The 22,551-nt window shown below is 42.8% G+C and overlaps 1 protein-coding gene across 4 annotated transcripts in view; it reads right to left on the bottom strand.

Moving 5' to 3' along the window:
* Positions 1-21,785, bottom strand: part of hivep3b (HIVEP zinc finger 3b) — a 38,425-nt gene extending 16,640 nt beyond the window's left edge. The window contains exons 1-3 of one of the 4 annotated variants that reach the window (XM_010774256.1): positions 21,549-21,785; positions 17,995-18,083; positions 1,399-1,444 (exon numbers count right to left, since the gene is read on the bottom strand). The gene's annotated coding sequence lies outside the window, so the exon portion shown is untranslated. The remainder of the gene's footprint in view (positions 1-1,398; positions 1,445-17,994; positions 18,084-21,548) is intronic. The other 3 variants (XM_010774257.1, XM_010774255.1, XM_010774254.1) reach the window with 3 other exon arrangements.
* Positions 21,786-22,551: the final 766 nt, after the last annotated feature.

A 22,551-nucleotide genomic window follows, 5' to 3' on the forward strand; every position in this document is an offset into this window, starting at 1 on the left:
CAAGCTGGCATGACCCTTGACATCTTAATTTCTTATAGTGAAGAGCTGCTGACCTCACAACAGATTAACACATACTGTAAGGTTTGCAAAGAAAGGAACCGCAATGAAGCAATACAACATATTTTACTGTACTCACCAGCATTCCTTGAGTATAAGGTAAACGGAAAGTTAAATCATAGGACACCACCAAAAACCAGGCTGCCAATCAAATAAATCCTGCTAACCAATCACAGAACCGCAGTTTGGTTTAGGGGTAAAGGACTGGAAAAGAAAACCTGGAGAGAGCGTAAAACCTCAGAGGCCAACGCTCACACACACCCAGGGATATCACTGGTGTCAGGAGAAGCCGCTCGCTAAGGAGAACGCCGTCTGAAAAAACAGCACATACCAGAGCTCTCACTCACTCTCCCTCAGCGCCGCGCGGGATGCATGGGGATAACTGCACCTCTGAGGCGAGAGGTTACAGGGAAGGATTTCACAGGGCTTTGATAAGACTGGCAGTTGACAAGTGTTGCAGTGTTCCCTTTGATTAAACAGAAGCCAGTGAACTGCAGGTCAATACCGGTCTTTGAATCAAACATGAGTGGCACAGCAGAGCCGGGTAATGCACACCTCAACGCCAGGACAAGATTCCGCTGAGAGTTTTTTAATGATATCCCTGGTAGTGGAAAGTTGGCCCTTTTTGGTGACATAATCAACTGTAAAAACACACAACTTGAACTAAATTGCAGGTTGCCAGGTTTTCCATCATTTCTTTAAGGCCAGGACCTTCATGGATGGATATCATCTTTTTCTAGTCACTTAGTTTGTCAATTTTAGTTACATGGTCCAAAATTGGTCTCAGAGGGCTTTACCTCTGAGTAGAGAGCTATCTTAAGACCCTCAACTCAGATAAGGAATAAATAACACATTTCCAAATTCATGAAAAAAGTGACAACTACAGGTAAATGATCCTGATTCAAATTAAAACTTGTTTTCCTCTTTCAAACTTTAAATACATCTACAAATGTAAATCCTTGTATCATCATATGCATATAATTCAGTTCCCTTTGTCATACTAAAACGAGCAAGGTTTCGTTAAGCAGAGTTTTTGACATTCACAAACTTAAATCCTTTGTCTTGCTGTACAAAATACTAAGGTTTCAAACAACACATTTGAAATAATAAACGATCCTGTTTGAAACAGCTGCAATAACTAAATAACTCACTTGAAATAGCTGACAAGTAAAGTCATGATATGTAGGAAAAGAGAGAGGGGAAAAGACCAAGGAGAGAGAGGGAGACAGAGATGGATTTTAACCAGAGAGCAAGACAGGGAGAGAAAGAGTGAGGAGAGGGGGAGGGGCGTGCAGAAAGAGAGAAAAGGAGAGAGAGAGAGACACAGACAGTTTAAATTACCTGACAGCGCAGTCTGGTCTTCCCCCTCAGAGACGCTTCACAGGCACTGTGAGACAAGCAGGGAGAGCCAGAGAGTGAGAGCGGATATGACCGTTTGAGTGGGTGTGTTGCCGAGAGAGAAAGAGAAAGAGAAAGAGGGAGGGAGAGACAGGCTGGGGGTGAGGCAAAAAAAAGAGTGATGGAGAGAGAGGGAGAGGGAGAAGACAGTGTATGAATGTTTCCACAGTACAAATGCAAGGAGAGGAAGAAGATGCGGTAGCAAGAAGAAAGTAAAAGTGACTCATATTCCCGTAGCATTTCCAAAACAATCCTACCACCCTATCTGAAACAACAGTATGGCATCAATTGTCACGTAACTGAAGTGTACGACTGCTAAAAACATGCACCTACGGATTAAGGACAAGAGCTGATGGATAGGATTACAAACAGGTCTTACTCTGGGTTTTCCCCTGTCACACACAACCCTGAGGGCGATTCCTCGCAATTATCACCATCAAATCAGCAAAGTTATCCTATTGTGGATGCAGGTTAAGAAAAAACACAGCCAGCTTCTTCCTCAGTGACAACCATCTGCCTATGTGAACATGTCCCATTTACTTAAATCTTCCAGTTCCAGTCACCGTGCTGCCCCCGCATTACGCAGAACTCGGGTTAGGCCTATCAGCCGTGCAACACGACAGAGAGAGGAGGGAGAAAGAGAAAGAGAGAATTGAGAATGAACGGAGGTCCTGCTGTTCCATAGAGCTTTGCCTCACTGGCAGAGCACAGGAAGTGTGAGTCACACGCTTGAAAATAAACACACTCACACAGCGACGAGCCGGCGCACAGAGCGGGCGGATGGCTGGGCTGCTGATCAGAAGGAACGTGAATCCTCACAGGCCGGCAACACGTGGTGGCATGTGGGGCCAGATGATGGGTCAGTCGAAAAGGAAAATATGTTTTTCTCCCTCTCTACTTAATCGATTATATTTCTTCTCCTGGTTTGTTCACATGGCACCTTTCCTTTCTCTTCTGATCTGCATTCCCTCTCTTATTTGATTTGCTCCCAGTCAATAGGAGTGTTGTTCAGGACTTTGTGATTACCCCTGGCTCCATCCTGCTGCTGGCTGACTGCTGTAGGGGACTGCGCTGGCCTGATGCTGGGCTTCTCTCTCTCAGAGAGGCTCCGAGGCTCTGTATTGTGTCTGCCTGAATGTGCTCATTGTCACCCTTTACAGTATGCACCTTCTATACTGTACTTCCCTGCGAGGGACCTTTGCCCATCCGTCATCCCTTTGTCCTCTGTTCCTCAGACTGAGGGCTTCTGACGGGAAGGTTGGGCCTGGGAACAACACTGCCACTGTGGCGGTGATTGACAGGAAAGTTGCTCTACACAGACGTAACGATTAGCGAGGCCGGGGACCGGGCTGCAGACACACAATCTGCTTAGAAGCTACAGAGAGCTGGGACGTATTGAGTTGAAAAGTCCTGCAAGCGACAACAGAGAAGATAATAATGTTGTGCTGTGATCAAAATGGGAAGTGCAACCATCACAAAGGAGTTCAAATCAAGGTTTCGTGATGCTCTGATCAAATGTGCTGCTTCAATGGCCCCAGGCATGTCAGGCTCAAAATATGCAAAGACGTTGTTATTTACGGTAAAGGGAAACAAGGGCTCCCCTGTGGTATGGTCACATGAGGCAATTTTACATACTTGACACACACACACCCAAATATACGATATAATGCAGAGGCAAGCAACACCTAAAACGCACACATCATGCTTTATAATAAACTTCATGTTGTTTTGGAGAAGCCGCAGACTATAATTAAGACCAATTGGGTGGTTTGGGTATTTACAGGCAACCATACAGATGACATATTTTTGGACTTTCACCCCGTAAAGTGCAGTAAAATGGGAGTATTCAGAGAAAGTTGTCTCTGTTCTGAGGGCAGATTATTTCAGACGTGTGGTCTTGCAGTAAACTGATCCCCTCTGTCCATAAGACTGTGGTATTATGATAGAAACAAAACACATTTAAAGCGGGAGCCCACCTAATGGAAGTCACTGTGGCTAATTTTTTCTTCTCTTGTTTGTATTTATTTGAAAGAAGCAGACCTAATCAACCCAAAGTGGGCTGAGTCTTCTGGGAAAGCATGGCAAGACACTAAATCCAAGTCATTACTCTGGTAAATGTAGCTGTATCATCACTTCATTCTCACCCTCCACTTGAAAACATAAAACTTCTCTTATTTGACATAAAGCGCCCAAAGTTTGACATAAACCTTGGCACTTTCTTCAAGGTACAACGTTTAGTTTGAGCAAACACCATGATGACTGGAGGACACCAGCACACAGTGGAAAGGGACTGAGTGTGTTATTTAGTAATCAAGTAAGCATTGGGCAACTAATGTGATAAAGCTGAAGAAATATTTTTAAAACCGGTGTAGATACGATCCCGATGATTCCAAAAACCTTACTCTTAGTCATGCTTGATTGAATAGGAACTTTGCCTGGATGGATCTGTTTATTTAACTTACAAAATTATGGTTGAAATAAGTAAATATCTGATCAAATAATGAGCCAGTACAAACATATGTAGTAACTGGTTCAAACTCTCAGCACATTTAATTGTGATGGATGAGGCACATTTAAATATAAAAAATGTACATCAAGTTTTACCCAAACTAACACTGGCAGATATGGTGCTGCTAGTGGAGAGCGACTTGCAACCAGCTGGCCTGCTAATGGAGTTGAGCATGCAAGTCTTTTGTTAATGCCAATCGATAAGTATCCTCGGCAGATGTGATATCTGATCCTGTAAAACACTGAAAGACTGACCACCCTCTGTTTCACTCAGCATCTCTCTCTTTTTCCTCTAGGGTTTTCTCTGCCTCTCTCCCTTCTGCTTTTCTCTGTTTCTCCGAAACACATTCCCAATTCCCTCATTGCAGCAACTCTCTCCCCTTTACTTAGTTCTCAATTTCAGCCTCACAACACACTCATTATCTTTTCCATGGTGCTGGGGCATTAATAAGCGCCACTGTCTTTATATGTGGCAGAGTAAACTTCATGTATATTATGAGGAAGGCTACCAGGAAATCATGTCTCCAGGGTTGCTGTGGGTAGTGATTATGGAAAGAGGCCTGGCCCTGAGTAAAGTCCCTGATAGTGATATAATATATAGAGCAGATAATATATCATTAGCTATTTGCGACAGTAGTGTAAACCCAACTATTATGGTTTATACAGTATAAGTGTTTTCTGAGTCTTTAGCATTAGATCTGATTCACTGCCTCAAAGGCAAGATGGTCTTCTGACGTGATGAAGCAAACAGAAGGGAAGGCAGTGAACAAACACACTCGGGGCCTCGTAGGGAGTTACTGTAAGAGAAGTGAAACAGATAATGTCAAAGGAACCTCATCTGCCTATCGGGACAGCCCGACAACAGACATCAAAACCTGCACGAGCGGTGTGCAAATGAAATAAAAGGGTAACAAAGCATGGGGGGAGGTGGACTGGGAGTGGATAAATATAACTGAGAACTGACATTTTCAAAAGCTGTCCTCCGTGCGCCCACAAGATTCAGTGATGCGTGGATGTCAAGATCACAGCGCTAAATCTCCCACGCAGCTTATTGTGCCCGTCGTTCACAGTCGGCTGCTTTGTGTTTGCTCTCTCAAGTCATGGAGCAACTGAAAAGAAAGGGCTCAAGGCAGATACACATCTTCAGCTAAGGTGATTGGAGTGGAGACAAGTTAAAGCTCAACCTCAGCCTTTTATGGTGGTGGAGGATGGAAGGTTTTGTTACCATCCAACAATGGAAACCTGATTTTATCTGCACAGATCTGCCTCCCCATTGTGGAAAATGACAACTGTGTGTCAGTCATTATTAATTACACGACATTTCAGTTTACCCATATGAGTTTCCCCAGTTGGATGGGAATGCCTGGTTCCTTGTCCATCAGTGGCTCAGTCGGTAGGGGCTTGGACTGTGAGCCGTGGGGTTGCCGGTTCAAGTCCCCGAATAGAGCTAAATATGGAGTGAGGACTTCTACTTGGAGAGATCCCAGTACACCTCCTTCGCCCTGCCGTGGTGCCCTTGAGCAAGGCACCGGACCCCCCCCCCACTCTCCATTGCTCCCCGGGCGCTGTCCAATAGCAGGCCACTGCTCCTAGTACTAGGATGGGTTACATTTAGAGATCAAATTTCACTATGTGTACTGTGTGCATGTATGTGAGTGTTTCACTATTCTATCTATCGATCTGCAGCTGCTGTACTGCATTCAGGGTGAAGCTGCAGCAGGTACAGCGAGCATGACCCGGCGCCAAGCCTTATCGGCCCCATCTTTGGAACCCGTGACTATGTTCAATCGAGCTGGTAAGTTGGAGCTGCTGGAGCTTTCAGCGTTGCCTGCACAAACACGGACACGGGAAGAGTCAACAGGTGGAAGATCAGCCTGAGTGTGTTCAAACACGAGAACCAGGCCGCAGAAGGCCGCAGAATATGTATGTCTCTCTCTCTCTCTCTCTCTCTCTCTCTCTCTCTCTCTCTCTCTCTCTCTCTCTCTCTCTCTCTCTCTCTCTCCTGATCAGGGAGTTTACTCAAAACCAGGCTAATTGCTACCCACAGTGACAAACAACTCCATTCAGCCTAAGTGTCGGTTTACGGTTTACTCTCCTTCCTCTGCTGTGAGCCCCCGATGCCCACTCTGCCCGGTGCCCTGCTGCATTACTGGCCTGTCAACAGAGGCTCCCCTGACCATCAGCGACTCGTCAGCTGCCTTTCAAACCCAGAGCAATACACAAATGCCATGTGTGTTTATGTGTTGGTTTCTCTGAAAGTGGAGGTGTGTGTGAGAGCATTTGTTAGGGAGAGAGAGAGAGTGCGAGACAGAGAATAACAAGATAGAGGAGAAAAACAGTGTTGAGAAATGCGTGGGAGAGACGCAGAGACACAGGGAGAGTGAGAGCTCTTGGACATGGTCATTTCGTCTTCTCAGCGCATGGCTCCGACATACAGTAGTGGGTGACTATCTGCCAACTGAGACAATCTTATAAAAGGCTATCAAATGTGTACGCGGTGTGCAGCCTCTATATCGTGAGACTGCAGCTCCCGGGCTGAGTGAGACAGCTCATCAATCACACACGACAATCAAGGATAGCTAAAACAGTCTCTTGGTACAGTCACTATAACCTGCAGTGAAGGTTGCTTACTGCATGGATATACAATGGGTTTTTGGGTTTTTCAAAAATTATTATTGACATAAATACAAACGCTTAATTCACCAGAACATGCTTTCTAACTTATCTCTGGAGTGTCGGGTCCAGATTTTGGGATTCAATCTGATTATATTATTCAATATCTCTTTCCACACTCCCAAGAGATTATTCCTTTGACTTTTGCTGACAGTGTGTTCTTTAAATTCTTCCAAATAATGAATGCGCTGTTTCTAAGTTGCTAAAGATGTTTTTAATTTATTATTTTCAAGCCCCACGACTATTATCTCCATTGTAGAGACATTGAGGCTCACTCAAAGATCCCAGTAAAACTGCATGGATGGAAATATTACATCAAGTATTTTTACACAATTTTATCAGTGTAACATATATGTAATTTGCCTGACTCATCGAAATTGTTAAATCATCCTGCAGCTTTACTTCTGATCTTATCTTTACAGTAACAGTTGTTAACAACAGATTGCTAAAGATACAGAGCCTTACTGTACTGTAAACACAACATCAAAAAGGATTAAGGTGTCAAGAGGAGTGTCAATACTTGCACGCTGCTTAGTAACAAAGCGCCAGGGACAAGCAAACACTGGCGTCCAATTTCTTCACCAAAACTCTCACTACAAAGAAGTCTGTAAAATAAGTTATTTGCTATAAAAATATGAGATCCAACATTTCGGTACAAAAAATAAATACTCAAAAACCTCTTTCTCTCTTCCTGCCTCTCCCCACCAACCTGCTCATCCTCAGAGCTGCATCCCCCTGCCTGTGTGAGCCTGATCATTTGAATACAAAGCAGAAAACAAAGAGGTCCTTAAAATAGAGATGCTGTGGCTTTCAAAGAAGCACACTGCAGATATAAAGCCAGAAAAGAAAGATAGAGAAAGACAGTTAGACGAGGAGGCTTATGGCGGGAACGTGAGACACTGTATTGATGTAGGATAGGTGGCTGGATGCATTGATTTCCTGTTAGTCCTTACCCGGTTACGTACGGCTAATTTGTCATCCAATACAGGTTGAAGCTGCAGTGTCCCTGAACATGCCTTAAGTCAGGCTTCACTGGCCTCCCTGTATGGAAATACACACTCATCATTAAGTTACCTTGTAAAATGTTCCCCATTGAGTGTTTACTTTAAGAGCTGTCATGATGGCCCAATCCCAAACCGCCCCCTACACCCTACCCCTACACACTACCCATTCGTTTGCACGTTCGCGCAGAGGGTCCGCCACATTAAGTGCTTTTCCAAACCAACTAGTGTGGAGCGGTGTGGAGGGGGAGTGGGCTATCAAGCCCTCAAACAGCGAGTCTGCATCGGTGCTGACATGGAGAGACCGGTCTCTGCCTGAACGGACTCAACGCTGTGTGTGTCCGTCAGGAAACACTCTGTTTACAAACAGTTCCAGCAAACATCCACTGATAAACTGCGATGTTCACAACCTCATGATAACCTCATATGTTTTAACTTAGGATCATACCTATGTTTAGTCTAGAAAAAGGTAAATGTGTGCATTTTATTATAAAGTTGGAAAAACTAAGAAGCTTATAAACATCAGGTTTAAAACTAAAAGAGCTTTACAAAAAAGTAACAGAATTAAAGATGTTTGGAGTTTTATTTGAGTTATTAATTTTAATTTTTTTGTCTAAGAGATGCTGATTTGAAACCGTTGTTAAATACAGTTACGGCATTTCCTGTTTCCGTCGGAGAGAGGGGAGTTTGTCCCAAAGCTTGCTGCTGTATTTACTCCCTCCATCTGACAGGAGGGAGCCTCGTTGAGCTGCGAGTGTCACTCCAAGGAGTTCACTCCGTCACGGAGGGGGAGTGTGTAGGGGTAGGGTGTGGTTTGGGATTGGGCCGATATCTCAGGGTAACCTCAGGTACAGCAGACTGAGTTCAATTCACCATGCTCCAGAGGAATCAGCTTTGCACCTTTTTTATTATTGATCTCTGTCAAGACACAATAGATAAGCTCCAAATTGGAGCGGATTTTGGCAGGAATGTGTATGTGTATATGTTTATTATAAAGTACAAGGTGTACAATTGTCCAGTTTGTTGGGAGCAACTCAAATGTGTTCTCATGCACAAAGTTCCTGATGACTTACTTTTCTGATGTATCATCTAACTGAGGGTAATTGAAATCTCAATGATGTTTGCCAGAGAAAAATATTTTGAGGTCAGAGCCCAATTGTCTTTCAAGCCATTAACAAAAATGTAGACATGGATAAAAGACAAACAGAGATTCATGTTACTTGATTTCCTGCAGCCTCAATCAGTCTTGTCTCTGAAACACAGACTATACATGCTACACTGTAAGTGATATAATCAACAAGTCAGTCATTTAATTAATTTCAACGAGAGCCTACATCGAAATCCGATCGACGTGCTTGGTAAACAAGCTCGTCAGCTGTCTTTTGGTGGTCGGCAGCTGTGTCACTCAGGTTCAGTCAGTCGTTCAACAGGCACTATAAAAATGTCCCAAGTCTTTCCAACAGTTTTGAAAACACAAAATGCAGAGTTTTTTAATATTTTTTTTTCAGTAAATGTTTACTTAATTATAGTTCATCAGTGGTTTTGATCATTCTATTGTCTTAAATATGATAAAGAATTATTAAAAGGACTATTTAAAGGGTAAAATAATATACAATATAATTTCCCTGTTTAAAATCATTACATTGATCGATTAGCTGCTCATAGTACACATGACACCAGTGAAGATATCAAGCATTTCAGATACTGAAGCTAAAAATGAAATGAAAGACTATCAGCATACCTTTCTGGAAATCTAGCAATGTGTTTATAATACATTTATATAGCAGATGAGGCAGTCATAAACCCAAACCCACAAAACTTAAACAAATGGCAAGACGAGCCCTCCAGTGAGAGTTGAAATCTAATCTAAAAACCACAAAAATCTAATCTGGGGGCTGGCAAGTAGGATAACTTTCATTGGTGAAGTAGTTGGACTACAAAACGAAGAAAACATAAAGTAGAAAATCACAATTATTGAATGCGGTTGGGTGAAGAGCGAACTCACCAGCTGAGGTTTGTGATTATGAAGAGCGTAGATCAGGACTGTTTCAGATCCAGCGACAACTCTCCCTTGATTTTATGGTCAGGCACACACAAATAAGCGCTAACACTGCCAGAACCACCAACTGTCACAAACATGACAGAATCACATCAGGCAGGTCATGGCAGACACGGTCTTGTCAGGCCGCAGTTCACTCATTGTGGTCTGGCAAGACTCAACAGGCGTTTAAAAGACATCGCTTCAAGTCGGCTGCTCGAAGGAAAGTCTGGCCTTCGCTCAGACATCAACATAAACCTTCTCTCAGTTTTAGGGTTCAATGTAGAGCAAGGACATAATTTTCCCTGTCTGACTTTATATTGGCTTAGATCAAGTTTAGAAATGTTATATTTAATGAGTCGTCAAGCTGCTCTGTGAAGCCTCAATCAGGCAAGGCAGTTGTTTGAGCTGAACACTGTTGTTAACATCACCATCTCCACCTTAGTTTAGCCTGATAGCATGCCAACAATGGTATTGATGATGTGCTGATGACCACAACAACAATACAATCCAGTTCAATAGTTTTGCAGATATTGCACACATTCAAATGTATGGAAGTGTAAAGCGAGTAAATAAAGATGTTTTAATCAGGCCCAAAAACGTTAACTGGCTGAAATAACCTAAATATTACTGACAATATTACAAGAGGATAAAAATAAACGGACATTAAATATCACCCTGAGACAAATAGGACAAAAAGACTAGTTTTGCTTTCTAACTTTTGTAGGAAATCTTTATACAGGCTTGTTTGATGACACACTAACTAAAGTAGTTAGGGCTTGGCAGAATACAATTGAACCCAATGCAAGCCATGAAAAACTGCACTGGGGATAATCTGATAACACTGTAGTTACACAGAAAAGCAATAAACAGTGCATTACACAGATTGATGGGATGAAACACTGATACTCTCTGCAAAGGAAATGAAGCTTCTGACTTTTGCGGCTTCACTTGAGCGAGAGAAGAAGAACATTTTGCCCTCTCCCCGTCCTCGCTGCCACCGCAAAGCCACAGAGAACCCCGTCCAAAACACATAACAATGACCGATAAAAGAAAGAGTGTCACAGGCTTAGCAACAGGGACAGCTCGCTCTCACAGGACGAGAGACGCCATCCGTCTTACAGTCTGAGAACACAATATAATGCTTCACATTGACAACGGATATCTCCAATGGAATTTAGCTGGACTCAAGATTTAGAATAGGGATGAAACCCTCTTTAATGGTCACACATGCAGAGCACACAGCACACACAGTGAAATGTGGCCTCTGCTTATAACCCATCCTAGTACCAGGAGTCTAGTACTAGGAGCAGTGGGCAGCTATTGTACAGCGCCCGGGGAGCAATGGGAGTGAGGGGGGAAGGGGGGGTGTCCTTGCTCAAGGGCACCACGGCAGGGTAGGAGGTGAACTGGGACCTCTCCAAGTCTTCTTCTTATCGTGTCCACAAGGCAGTCAGTTACAGGGCTTGGTTAGATGTGGTTCAGCCACAGCTGAACACATTGCTGTCCCTTCTCGCCTCTCCAAGTAGCAGTCCACACTCCATATTTTAGGTCTGGCCGGGGACTTGAACCAGCGACCGTACAGCTCCCAGTCCAAGCCCCTACTGACTGAGCCACTCAAGATTTACAATGTTGTTAAACCCCTTGTCATAAAGACAATTTTCAAATCATTAATTTGCACACACATATTTTTTCTCTTGTTTTTAAGCATGCAACAATGTACTTTATGTGTGTCTCATCCTCTTTTTTGCTTAGAGACAAATTGATTTCTCCACTCTGCACCAGCCCCCGGCCCCCCCGCCCTCTTCCCTCCACAAAACTCTCGCTGGGTTTTTCCTGATCTCCCTCTTCTGTGTAATTTAGGCACCCCCACCGTAATGGACACCCTACTCAGGGACAGTGAGTGGGAAACCAGCCCCGCTGCTTCGGATACTTTCAGAGAATCCTGATCAGCTTCTGAGATAAATACATACAGACCATAAAACCAAGAAAGAAAGGGAGGAGAAAATGGAAAAAGAGAAGTTAAGGGAGGTGCTAGCAGCCGTGCAGCTTCTGGTCTCCCTACAGATGTGGGTGTCAGAGTGAAATATAGCGATCACCCTGGGGCCAGAGATGCACCAGAAGCACCGTGTGCACACCCTAAAACAACCTCTCTCTCCCCCTTCTCTGGCCCAGCAGCAACCTGTCAATCAGCTGACATGAGGGCAAGACGGGCGTCCTCAGAGGGCGAGCGCAGTGCCATTAAGCATATTAGAGTTGCAGAGTGTTGATGAAAAATCAAAGTCTGCAGTGACTAAGCTGGGGTTGCTCCCTAGCGCTGTGCTGACGGTGCAAAGCGGGGGGAAAGGGGAGGAGGTGGGGGACTACCTGGGTGCAAACACTGGGACTGCTGACTGTTGGAGGTTGTTGAGGACAGGAGGATTACATAATATAAATCACTGTAACACCTCCAAGGGGGAGAACTTCTGACAGCATTCTCTGTCCTTTCCCCTAAAACATTTGCCACTGTGCATTTCACAAAGCTTTGGTCTTTGTTATGGCTGTAAGTCCTAAATCAGTTAAGATTTATAGACGTGCAACAGTTAGTCGACGTATTGATAAGTCGGTTGACAGAGAAGAAATTGGCAACTATTTTGATACTCAATCATTAAAAGATAAGCTTTTCAGGCAAAATAGTATTCAGCCTCTAAAATAAATCATATTTAACTTAATATCTTTGGGTTTTTAACTGACTAAACAAAACGAAAAATCACCTTTCTGAAAGGTATTAGAGAAAGAGTGCAACAGTGACGCGTCCTAAAACCCGGAAATAAACTCCTTCCGGACAAAAAAGCAATACAATTTCTCCATAGGATTTTGGAAAATAGGTCGAAATAAGTTCTGTGGTTGACACACATTTCAGAGATGGATCACGTTTTGTTCAGCCGGATAATATCCACACACTACTTTTAGAATTTTCGAATCATAAATCTAATCGCCAGAAGCAAAATGCTAACGTTATGCTATAAACGAACTACAGCAGGGTCGCTGCTTCAATGTCACGCAACTTAAGATCCATATTCAAAAATACAGATTCAAAATTGTACAAGTTGAAGCGTTTGTTTTAACAGTTTGCAGGAGGCAGGTACTTGCTTTCAAGCAGAACACGGGGAAAAAACAAACTTAGCAGGAGTGTTTACGTGTTCGGTGTAATGACGTACAACGGCTTCGACAACTTCTGTAGTCCTATTCAGCCACTTGTTAACAACCATCGTTTTTTAGACACGTAAACTCTTCAAAAATCACCAGTGGGGTCACTGCTGATGTATTTAATGTCGTAGAACAAAACGTGATATGTCTCTTAAATTTGTGTCAACCACAAACCTTATTTCGAGCTATTTTCCAAAATCCTATGGAGAAATTGCATTGCTTTTTTGTCGAAGGAACCGTAAGCAGCTTACTTCNAATTTGTGTCAACCACAAACCTTATTTCGAGCTATTTTCCAAAATCCTATGGAGAAATTGCATTGCTTTTTTGTCGAAGGAACCGGAAGTGGTACAATGCTAACTTACTTCCGGGTTTTAGGACGCGTCACTGTGACACTCTATTGATCAATGATTAATAGGAACGAACCGGCAGCTTATATGACAATTAAAATAATCACTGGCTGTAGCACAACATTTATAGAATCCACATAATTTCACTTCACTGTTATGCCCCTTTAGTTTAGTATACACGTTGATGCGCTGCAGATCCTTCCTTCACAGAACGGGAGGGTACAGGATAGAACATGGATTGATGGATGGACCCTTTGTGCAGGAGTAGGCCTATCAAGCGTTAGCCTCAACTATTTGCTGTAATTCCTGTCTCTTTCCTCAACTTTACCACAACCCATCTATCCTTGCTCTCCCCAAAAGGTGTTGAAACCTTCAGCTTTAGCGGATAAACATGAAGCCATGTGAGGACCAGCACATGCTTTTTTTTCCTTATCATATTTATTTTCTCAATTACACATAGGCGAGTCTGTGTCAGCAGCTCTGTGTGGCGGAATATCTACAACATGTTCTCTTCCATCCATCCATAGCTTCCCAAACAGAAGGATTTATGCTGAGCAGTACCATCAGCTGACGTTTGTCTTCAACTGTTAATACACCATGACAAGGTGACAAGACACAGGATTACTTCAGGGCATTGTGTTTGATCCTGCCTGAGATGATTCACCTGCAGTCTTACCTTTTGTTTGACTGAGGCTAATAGATTACCTCTGTGTCATTAGGAATTAAAAGATAAAGACAAACATTTAAAAAAGAAAATACAGTAATATAACCTCATACTCGTCACATGACTGCCAATATGTCGTCAAAGTATGTGTTATAAACCACAGTTTTCCAAACATTTAAAAAGGTCCACTTTTTAATGCTTTGCAACTTTAGATCTTTGGATATATATCCTCTACAATCAGTTTCTGTTCACCTTAGACCCGATGTATAGTTAATGAGCTAAACATGGAAAAAGCTATCAGTATTATCCATTCATTTGACCTTCGATTCTGTTGAGACCAAGTAGTCTCCTCTGTTCACTAAATGCCTGATAAAGTAGACGTTATGGCTGCAACAAACGATTATGTCAGTGTTGATTCATCTGACATGATACATTTGGTCAATAAGAAATGTCAAATAAAACAAAACATTATTTTGTAGAGTTTAGGATGACATCTTGAAAGCCATGTTTTTGATGACCAAAAGTCAACAAATATGCAGTATTATAAATGATAGTTAGAAGCTGGAACCAGTGTGTAGCATGTATTTCTCTACATTTTTTGAAACAATTCTATCGATGATCGAATTTTTCTGTCGATTGTTTAAAACCTGTTAAGCCCGAGAGCCCCCGGTACCGGGGGCTGCGGGTTCTTTTCTTCACGAAATTGTGTCTCAGGGCTTCTTAACATTTTAAAACCTATGGATGTGTCATACCCGATTAACGGGAAGAAACTCAGCTAACTGACGATACGAACCATTTTTACCGAAACAAAACACAAGTCTCACAAGAAGCGTCTAAATTAGCCCTGAGCGAAAAAATGCTAACACTAGCACAGAACTCACGTTAAAATAACCTTATTACTTATCGTATCTGCACAAACAAGATATTGATTAGCAAGCTGAGATTCCACAGATTCTACAGGTATTAGTATCATCACTGAGCGATCAGAACTCGCGGCGAAATGACAACAAACAACAACAAAAATGTGCTTTACGGGACCAAATCGGAAAATAAGTCTTACCGTTGCTGTGTTCTGATCAAAAGTTGTGATCAATGGCATTAGAACGATAAAAACGCTGCTGAAAGTTAATCCAATGTGTCTGTGTCACTTTGAAATGATTACTGATAATCCATCATTCAATTTTTATGTCAATAACGGAGTTTTCATATTAGCTGCTAATGATAGCTACCAGAGTGCATCGCAGCTTCCGGTTCTGGGGCATTCTGGCTGCGCATCACTCATTCACCAATGGGTAATGTTTAGATGGATTTTAGGAACTTCTCCTTGATTCTATTGGCTCTAACGGTTAAAAAGCGATGTCAATCATCAAAATCGAACGAGGGGGGCCAGAGATATGGAAAATTCACCCAAAGGACCACAGAAGTTTTTTTTTTTTCTAAAGATGTGAAATTTAACTTGATTTGCATCAATCTTGATACAGGGTACTTATTATATGTTATAGTTTGGATTCCTAAATCTTTTAGTCTACTATCCCATCATTCAAGGGTGGTTTTCACTATAAGTAATGTTTTCTTTTTGGACGAACACTTTTCCACATTTTTTTACTAGTTCAATTTGAATTTACTGTTTTTTTTTTTTTTATTGATTCTGACTTTTCTACATCCAACTCACAGGTTTATCATTGCTTTGAGAACAAATAGTATTAATTTACCCCTTTTAAAAAGGGAAGATATAGTAATTTGTTCTGGGAATGTCATTTTCGAGCCCGAGACCTGAAAAAGAGGCTCAGAGCTTAACAGGTTAATTGACCCAACATTTCAGCTGTACACTCGAGAAACTCACAGCCTTTTTCTAGTCCTATTCCAAAGATGTGGACCTGCAGGAGCAATCCTCTTTGACTCATTGCTGCATTCTGTATCCTGTCTTGTCTCTCCTCCAGTCCATGTAACTGTTTTAACTCCCCGTCTATAACAAATGTATTATCAAGTAAGTAAATTCCCATATGTTTACTGAATTTAAGTTGCCATGCGCTGTGTTCTTCAGGTTCATTCCCCTATATTTAGCAAGCGCAGCAGTGCACTTTGCAACGTTAAGGCCTTTGCTGGTGATTGGTTTTACAAAATCGCCACTTCTTTCCATCTCTTGCAGAATAATTGCAGGCTATGAAAGACCTTTCCAACACATTGGCACAGTACAACTGTACGATAGTGTGGAGAGGTTTGGCACTGCTGTACTTGAATATGACAGGCAATCTGATGTTATTGAAGTACAGTGGTAGCCTGTGTTCTGTCTCTAGACCAAGCTAGGAAAGTTGTCTGTAGGAATGCTCATGCAAATATTGACCTTCAATTAGGTGTATCAGACGCCCTCGCTTAGGGGCTGCAATATGGACGCATCAGCAAATACATCGAACACATAAACATTCACAGAATATATATAAACATGCAGAAACATTCAGTGTACACAAACACATCTTGTGTAAATACACCTTTGTTTGCAGTGTGACATAAAATGGAGGACAACAGCGAGACCTGAAGGTTTTAAAGTAGGTTTCCACCCTCAAACAGGATGCCCGTACAGCACCAGAAGCATGGCAAAACCACAACAAAAACGAACAATATCCTACCCCAACGCAGCACACAGACCGAACTCTGTAGATGTGTGCCCTTTAATGGGGTTGGAAGCAAAAATGACCTTCCCAAGTGAAGACAGTCGACCGCACTCCTGCATAATTAACAGTATCTAAAATGAGGTGTTCTTTAAGTGACCTTACCTGACATTGTCAGGGCACAGCAGGCCTTCAGGGATTATGCTGTAAATAGCAAATGCACATGCATGTGTGTCACTGCAGAAAGCAAACGTAGAACTTGTTTCAGATATTTGTATATACTACATTATGGATCAAACCGCAGAATCTCGTCCAGAATATAAAAAAGGAGTATGACTCAGAACTCCACACAAGCCAACACATCTCATAGCATGAAGGCTCACCAGGTGAGAGAGCCCCTCAAGGCTGAGCTGTTTCACCGCAGACTGACAGCACCACGAGAGACTAAACACATCTGGATTAAACTGAAGGCTGTTTCACAGATTTCAAAGGGCTTTTAAAGAGTGCCTCTTAAGGAGGGGGTCCAGGGGTGAATTTAACTGCTCTGCTTCATGGACATGGCCGGGGAGGATTGTGCTGGAGCATCGCCTGCTGCCTTGATTTGTTCGATATCCGCGGCAGGGTTGGAAGAATTTTCCGCCCAAAGCCCTCTTACCCTCCCGCAGAGCAGAAATCCCCTCCAATCGTTACTCACAGTTACTGCAGGGACGCCTTACTACTGAAACACAGGACTCCAGAGAAGAAGGAGAGAAGAGGAAAATAAATGAGAAAAGTGGAGACAGAGGCAAAGGAAATGAAAAGACAAGAGAATAAACAAGGGGAAAGGAGAAAAGTGAAGAAGACACAAAATGAGATGAAAGGGAAAGAAATGCAGAGGAGAAGAAACACAACATTTAAAAAAGGAATAAGGAAAGAAAACTAGTGGACGGGAGAAGATAATTAACAAAAAGAGAGGAGAGGGAATGAGTAGACAGGAGATAAGTCACTTAAGGAAAAGAAACAAGGAAAGGAATCATGCTTTAGAGCAAAAATAAAAAAATCGAAAAATGTATTCACTAGTAAAGTATACTTATAGTGTCTCTCTTCTTCTTCTTCCTTATCCTCCCCCACACATATACATCACTCTCATTATCATGGCACTCAGATACACAGCAGCGACCGAAATGTAACTTAGGAAGACCTTTTTGGTGAGAGTAAAGCAAAATATAGAACAGAACACAACGATTATTGTGGTGAGACACCTACAGAATGCAATCTGTGTAGTGTGAGTGTGTATCATGGGAGCCAGAGAAAGAAAGCAAAGATTTGGAAGAGGCTCGAAATATAATCCCTCGTCTGCTTCACCGATCAATGAACACACTGGGCGTGCGTCTATGGCTAATCTTTCAAGGCAACACAGATGCCTTACTAGAAAGAGAGGGACACACCCGACCTCCTGAGGGCGAGGTCTAACTCCTTCAATCAAATCTAAATATACAGGAATTGATAAGATACTGCATGTGTTATTACTTTTTTTCCCCTGCGGTCCGTAGCAGCCTCTCTCGACCGTTACACAAGCCTCACCGATGAGTTCCTGGCTGAGCCCTCTGCAGACATACCTGTGGTAAGCAGCGAAGAAGCTTACAATCAATATTGCACAACAAGGCTACTGGGGAAAGTGAACACCTGCACAAGAAGAACACAGATTATAACATGTACAGAGAAGAACAAAAGCAAATGGAAATCCAGTGAAAGGGACAAATTATGGCCTTGTGAAAAGTTGGAGTAATGTTATAAACGTATGGCTTATTCTGAGGCAGGATTTCCATTACAAACAGCATATCCCCTCCACATTCCTCCTGGCTACCAACCGTGCCGAAGGAGCTAATGATGAACTCTCACGAAGGTCAGTGTTAGAATGAGTAACGTCTCTGCTTTGTGTCCTCCCTCCCTGTCAAAACGTGCGCCGACTGCACAGCGTCACCCACATACTGTATGCATCATTACATAACCTGGGCTGGCACACATGGGAGCCATGCCAGGCCGGCACACTAACACACATATACACACTGTCGCTCTCCGGCAAACACAAGGAAATTCTATCTGCGCTTGAAGGGGCAGCTAACACACTGGCCAGGGCGAGAGGTTGAGTCGAGGCCAAACACTGAGGGACGACCGCAACCCCCTGACACATACACATACACACCCAAATGACACAAAAAGCAGAACCACTGACTCCAGTGAGGCCATGAAACTAAATGACATCTATTCAGAATACAATAGAACTGATTGCACATACTGTATGTTGTGCATTAACAATTATGTTCTGGACATATTTTTTTTTTTACATTTTCTCAATGCTACAAACAAAAGGCACAAAATAGTGAAAAATGTCCATCACAGTTTCTCGAAATCCAGAGTGATGACTTTAAGTTCTTGTTTTGTCAGTCCAGAACCTGATAAAAAAACCTTATAAAAAAACATCAAATTGAGAAAAGCAGGACATCTCCATATTTAATAAATGTTTCAATGGAAATGTTCAAAAATGAAAGCAGACTACATGGGCTTTTCAAATAGATAAGAACTATTTCACTATAGATTGTGTTTGTTTTTGTATCCAAAGTCTTGTTCCTGGTTCACTGTGGTCTCCCAGCACTACACTGGCTCTATTCTTCTCGGGTGCTTCAGAGTACAGAATGAATGACCATCAGCAGGGACATAAAAAGGTTGTGTCCACCAGCCACCAGGATTTTACAGCCTTCACTGGATGTGTGCCACTCTGTGTGTGCCTATTTTTCTTGTAGGAGAGTGATAACATCCCTCTTTTGTGCTCATGCAGAGAAAACAAAACTTTAACCATGCTCATACATGCTTTTTCATACTTTGCGGAATCTGTGAAACCAACAGTTATGCGTGAAGAGGAACACCCTGCCAACTCACTGTTCACTTTTTCTACAAGGTCACACCATCCGTTTAATTTCACATCATGGGTTTGAACTTAACTGTCACTCTTACTCATAAAAGAACAACAACTACGGATCATCCCCTTGTCCTTTGCGCCAGTGAGGCTGTGTTTATCAGTCCTTCTTATCTGGGGAGGTGTGTCTGAATGTCTGAGCAGGGAATCCACAGGACCCGCTGCTGATGGCATCTCATGCATTTACTGTATAGCAACACGTCACCACCTGCCAGGATAGTGTGTTAGAGATAGAGAAGTGGAGAAGGTATGCCACAGGACTGAAAGTAGGGGATACTTTATAAGGTGTTGAGTGGCTCTGTGTTAATTGGCAAAAAACTGCCGTTTTCCGTGTGGCAGCGGTATAGACACACCAACCTGCCTGACTGACTGAGGTGAAAGTAACTAGTTTTGGTGCCTACAGAGAGTTATGTTTCGCTTTAATTGTTCCTGAACAAACTCATTGCGTAGGTCTACAGCCACGGTACTGAATACCAGAGCTTTCTGTAATGACCTGGCACTGTTAAACTGTGAACTTGTATGAAAACAGGTTGTACAGCTACACAGATTATAGCACATTCACTTCCAGCTTTCCACAAAAGAAAAGTAATTATCCTTAATGAGGCACCTTCTAAGATTGCAGCCAAGTTACAATGGTATATAAACATCAAAGTAAGTCTGATTCACAGCTTTTATCCCCGTCCATGTTGAAACCATAAATGGCAGTAATCCTCAAAGCCCAGATTCTTTTTTTTTTCAACGATCAAATGCTTCATGATGTCAAACAATCTTGGACACTTGCAAAGAAATGGAGCAATGCTTTCATTGGGTGCCTGCTGAGCTAGCGCCTTTCTCCAGCCAGCACCACAAGTGGTCTTGATCCAGGCCAGAGTGGAGTACTGTAAGGCTGCCACTTTGTGCTGATTCAATAAGAAATAATTGCATATTGGCCTTTCTCCACTCAGCCCCCCTCACCACCAAGCTCTGACACTTTACTGTATTTCTATGCTGTAAGTTACAGTAAGCACCCAGAGCTATGCTGCATTGCTGTTTTTTTTTTTTTTTCCAAATCTACATTCCCTTGGAATGGGTGAAATAATTCCACTGAGGAGATATTAAACCTCCACTGATATTTAAAATAAAGTATTTCTCAGCAGCACCTAGCTATAGGGCACACAGCTGCGTAACCACTGTGGTTACCTTCTGCAGAGAATCACACATCCTTTACCTCACTTCCTGCCACACTAAAGACACAACAAGTGCAATGACTTTGTCTGGCATCAAACATCTTATTTAATTTCACCTGATGAATGTTATATTAATGTATCGTCACAGCAGGCCATGCGTAAACTTAAGGAACTGACATTTAAAGATAGATGTAAGGAAATGACCTAACAGAACACGTCAGGCAACAGTCATTCAGTGTGTCAGTATGCAAATGTACTAATAACATACATTATACCCTGATATGTAAATATAAACCACGTGTCTGACTTTAAACCAGTCAAAAAAACGAATGGAGTGATTAAACATCCGTCAAAATAAACCTGTTTGGCTCAACTTCACCCATCTATCACATAACAGAGTACAAAAGCATGATGTCATCCCCTACAAACCTGCGAAGTGTAGGTTTATCCAGTTTCAAATAAGTTCACAGGAAGGATTAATGGGGATCTTAAAATGTGCGTGTGTGTGTGTGTGTGTGTGTGTGTGTGTGTGTGTGTGTGTGTGTGTGTGTGTGTGTGTGTGTGTGTGTGTGTGTGTGTGTGTGTGTGTGTGTGTCAGTCCGCACTGTTGCTCTCATCAGCAGGTTTGTTATAAAGGACAGACGTGATGAAGCATATGCTGTCAGCTGTGTGTGCAGCGCTGCACGCACTGTAGTTTCTCCAAACCCCCCCCCCTGAACTGATCCTCTGTCTGTCTGCAGCTCACCATAGCCTTTATCCATCACTATCATCACCACAACACATAACGAGGCACCTCAACTTCATGCCCCGCTCTCACTCTGATAGCACGGCTGGGATCCTGCGCTCAACTTCTCACCGTGCAACTCCTCAACGTGACAGCCGCAGCAACACAACGGAAACTAAGTGATAGGCAGGCAGTGGTGTTACGGTGTAATATTTACCAGCTTGCTGCTACAGTACGGGCGCTGCAGCCATTTATCCCGTAGCGAAAGGGCCAGAAGGAGTCCGCATTTCCTGGATTGCGATGCTGGATAGAACCGCTCTCCGCGCCTGCGTTTGTGGGGGGGCAGAGCCGGGGGGGCCCGGGGTGATTCCCGCTGCTGTGTCAGACCGGACAGTTTTGGCACATTCAGCTGATCGCCACAACAAAACAACATCTCGCCCTACGCGAAACACACTCCGCGGCTCCGCACCACCCAGCACCGCAGGTCCGATGGGTGCCGCCCCCCCTCTCTGCCTCCACCAATCAACAGGCGCGCCGAGCCCGCCTCCTGATTATTATTGAGGAAACGGAGGCAGCCATTGGTTGGAAAGTAGAAGTTCCTGGTTAATGCTTTTAATTCTAATTAGCCACCTCATTCTTTAAACCAGGATTTGGAACTGAATGAGGTAGCACCCTTTGATGTCAGCTGGTTTATTTCAGTTTTTTGTCTGATATTGCAGCAATATCTCATCCACACATAGACTATAATATTTATACCACCACTCACATCCAACTCCTAAGAATGAATAGTCAAGATTTCAGAGATGTGCAGACCTTCTTTTTGCACACCCGAGTTTATACATGTAAATGTTTCAAACCTTTTGAACCTGTGTCAGTGTCAGTGAATCTGCTTTATATTGTGCCTCCAGCCCTCAAACTGCTCTTCAATGCAACCATCATTGACGAGCTTATATAAAATATTAATTTGAATGCACTAATTTAGATCTCCACTTGTATGTAGGTGACTACATACACTCAATACGATCGTACAAATAATCGTTCTGATCATATTTCATGACTCACTTGATGCTTTTCCTTCGCTCTTTGTTGTCACACAAATGTTGGCAACATCTATCAATATGTGATTTTAAATACAACATCTTCTTTGTAGCATTAATGGTTAAGCCAAATGAGGACTTTCCAACTCTGGAAATGGGACCATTGAGTAGATTTGTTGTTTC

The sequence above is a fragment of the Notothenia coriiceps genome, unplaced genomic scaffold (assembly GCF_000735185.1).
Source record: "Notothenia coriiceps isolate Sejong01 unplaced genomic scaffold, NC01 NC01_scaffold00013688, whole genome shotgun sequence".
In the NCBI taxonomy this organism is placed as follows: Eukaryota; Metazoa; Chordata; class Actinopteri; order Perciformes; family Nototheniidae; genus Notothenia; species Notothenia coriiceps.